This window comes from Chionomys nivalis, chromosome X, assembly GCF_950005125.1.
Source record: "Chionomys nivalis chromosome X, mChiNiv1.1, whole genome shotgun sequence".
NCBI lineage: Eukaryota > Metazoa > Chordata > Mammalia > Rodentia > Cricetidae > Chionomys > Chionomys nivalis.
The window spans coordinates 34,959,694-34,963,652 of record NC_080112.1 but is presented as its reverse complement, the minus strand read 5'-3'; positions in this window follow the sequence as shown (position 1 = coordinate 34,963,652).

Sequence of the window (3,959 nt, the reverse complement as noted above, 5' to 3'; positions counted from 1 at the left end):
AACTAAATAAACCTTTCCTAAACTGATTTACCTCAGGCAGATTTTTTCCTTTTCCTTTCTTTTCCTTTCTTTTCTTTTTTCTTTTTCTTTTTCTTTTCTTTCTTTTTTTTTTTTTTTGAGATGGGGTTTTCTTCTGTGTAGCCCTGGTCATCTTAGAACTCACTCTATAGGCCATGCTGGCCTCAAACTCAGAGATTTGCTTGCCTCTGCCTCCCAAGTACTAGAATTAAAAGGCTTGCACTACCACTGCCCAGATTTTTTTTTTATTACTTTTCCCCGCATTTTGATTCTATTTTTTGTTTGTGTGCTCTTGTGTCAGTGTCACAGTGCGCATGCGGACATCAGAGGAAAATTTTCAAGATCGGGTTCTCTCCCTCTATCATGTGGGTCCTGGTGACTATGCAGAGGCTGTCAGGCTTGAGACAGATACCTTTACCTATTCAGTGATCTTGTCTACCATTTTTGGGGGGCGGTCCCAAGGTAGCCTCAAACTCTCTCCTCCTGAATGATGGGATTTCAGATATGCATCTACTATGTCCAGTTGATAAAGTGCTGAGCATAGAATCTAGGGTTTCATGCATACTAGGCAAGTACTCTATCTACTGAACTACAGCCCCAGCCCTATTTCAGATGTTACAGTAACAAAAAGCTGACAAACATGGGAGAGCAGAGACTAACTCAAAACTGCTAGCATGTACAAACATGAGTTTTGAGTAGTGGCAGGTAGACTATCTAGGAATCTCAGAAAGTAATGCCTTGGAATATTTGTTTCTTTTTGTTAAACTTACCTATATTTTATGTGTAAGGGTGTTTTGCTTATGTGTATGTCTGTGTGCCAGGTATATGTGGTGCCCTTGAAGGTTAAAAGAGGACTTTATATCTCCTGGAACTAGTTGCTGACAGTAGTGACAGCCATGTGGATTCTGGGAACTGAACTCAGTTCTTCTGCAAGAGAAGTGAGTGCTTTTAACCTCTAACTCTCTAACTCAGAGTTGCAGTATTTTATACTGTAAAATGACACCGTCAAATGGACTTTCATGATGTTCACCTCTTGCTGTGTGGATGGATTCATGAAGGATAGGAGCAAGGTAGAAAAAACTGTAACACTAGAAGGAGAATTTTTGCAACAGCTTAGGCAATTGAGCAATGATGCATACATTACAGACCCTTTCTCTGATGTAGAAGCTGCCTATGTGCTTCAGTCCAAATGCATTCATTTCAGATGGTTGCATGGACGAGGCTACTTAAGAGGATAGAAGACCAGACTTCAGGCTCTGGAATACTGGGTGTCCTAAGGGGAAGATAATTAGGGCAAAAGGATTGAACTGGAGAGGGAGGGGAGGGGGGATGGGGGCAGCAGGAGGGAAATGGGAGGAGGGGAGGAGGTGGAAATTTTTAATTAAATAATTTTAAAAAAAGGTTGAGGATATAGGACCAGATGCTCAATTGAAAGATGGTGGGAGTGAGAAAACCTAAAGCAGTATGGAATAAGGGTTCAGGAGAGCTATCTAGCTTAAAGAATTGCATGTTAAGTTGTATGATGGACAATTAGGATGAGTTTCCTGGCAGAAGGTCCTGTGTCAAAGTTGGGAGTTGGCCTCCCTGATTGCTGTATGTAAATTTAATTCAAGCCTAATGTTCTGTCAGCTGTATTATCACATACAGCCAGACAGCCTGGAATCTTGCTCCTCTAGGGTTTGTTTCTGTACTAGCCTGATACCTGATGAGAGCAGACAGATGGGTACAAATGTGGAAATCTTTAAATAATACCCTCTTGTCTTGAGTACAGATAGCATGAGAAAATAATTATGGCTTTTTAGATGAAAATAAAACAAGATGGGTTGATAAGGTGACTCAGCCAAAGGAACCTACCGATAACCAAGCTAGAATCTTAGTTCCATCCCTAGGATCCATATGATAGAAGGAGAGGAAACAACTCTCATAATCTGTCTTCTAACCTTCATCTACATCTACAGAAGCACATATGGGTGCACACACACATACAGACACATACACACTAAATAAACAGAATAAAAATGCATCTAAAAGAAATATACTTAATTGATGTTCAGTTAGGTTCTGAAAACCTGACTGGGCTAATGAGGGAATGAAGAAATGATAGATGATGGAGGAGGGTCATCTTTCTATCTGTTGCTTTCATTGGTTAATTAATAAATAAACTGCTTGGCCTCTGATAGGGTAGAATTAAGATAGGCAGAGTAGACAGAACAGAATGCTGGGAGAAAGAAGCTGAGTCAGGCAGTCGCCATGATTCGTCCACCAGACACAGCTGCAGGTTAAGATCTCCCTGGTAAGCCACCAGATCGTGGTGCTACACAGATTATTAGAAATGGGTTAATCTAGATATGAGAGCTAGCCAGTAAGAGGCTAGAGCTAATGGGCCAAGCAGTGTTTAAAAGAATACAGTTTCCGTGTAATTATTCTGGGTAAAGCTAACCGGGTGGCGGGACGCAGCCCCACCACTCCCACTTCAACAGATAGACACTGAAGAAATGACAGACATACAGAAAAGCTAGGATAAGGTGAGATGTGCTCACTCTGATGGAAAGCATCTACCATGCAACGACGTGAAACTTAGTGGATTTATCACAAACAGCACAAGGAGGAGGGTTTATCTAGTGTCAGTAGCAGGTCTCTGGGGGAGTAGTCTTAGGTCACAGGCATCTTGAAAGAGGAAGTTATGGTTGCAGGTTTTTTGTACACGCTTGTCAACTGTTGGTAAACACTTGCACTTGGACCAGCAGAAGCCTTTGCCATTCCTCTGAGGCTCACCTGAGGAAAATATTGCCTCTCCCATGGGTCTGAGGCACTGGGGTCCTTGATATGGCTGTGCCAATGTCAACAATATACCTTCATTCATGGCTTCCTCTGTTCCCCACACTTAGTTATTTTTTAAAAGTTAATGCATTTTAATAAACATATATTTTATAAAGTCATCCCATGTATCATGGTCATAAAATACTTGAATATTTCTTTATGGATCCTATTTGTGAAATATTAAATACTTAAATATTTAATTTAAATAGTAAGAATTAAATAATGTTGAATTTGTTTTTCTCTTCTTTTTGTTTTTTGTTTTTTTGTGGGGACATATAGTCCCATTTAACTTAAGTTTGTCTTCAATTTGCTGTGTAGCTGGAGATCCTTGTGAGGTCCTCAACCTTGACAATTCTGGGTCATAGGTGTGTGCCACCATGTCTGGTTCTTATACTATGCTAAAGATAGAACCGATGGCTTCATAGACAGTGGGCAAGCACTACAGAAACTGAGGTACATCCATCTCTGGACTTTTGGGTTTGTTTTCATCATAGATTCTATAATCTATAAAACTAACGATTTTAAACTTTTTTCTTTCCATCTCTTCCCCTTCCTTCATTCTTCTTTTCTTTTCTTCCTACATCCCCTCCTCTCTCTCTCTCTCTCTCTCTCTCTCTCTCTCTCTCTCTCTCTCTCTCTCGTTTCTTGAGACAGGGTTTCTCTTGTGTAGCCATGGCTGTTCTGGAACTCTTTCTGCAAACCAGGCTGTCTTCAGACTCAGAGATTTGCCTGCCTCTGCTCTAATTGCTGGGTATAAAGGCACATACTACTATGCCTGAAACTCTCTCCTTAGAACCTAGGGCCTTGTGCATGTTAGGCAACTACTCTAACTCCGAGATACTTCCTCAGCCCATATTTTATTTCTAATCTTTAATAACTGTTCAAGCTGACACATATTTTTGTTTTTAAACTGATAATTAACATTTTGTTATATAACATTATGCTTTTAAGATATATATGTGATAAAATCAGGCTACTTAACATGCTTATTACCTTATATTTATAGTTTTTGCCAATCTTAGACATTTGGTATTACACTTGAGTGGTAGAGTTAAAAAGGAGCTTTCTTTATGCATGTTATACTTTTTAACGTATAAAAAAAGTCGTTTTATTTGTTTAAA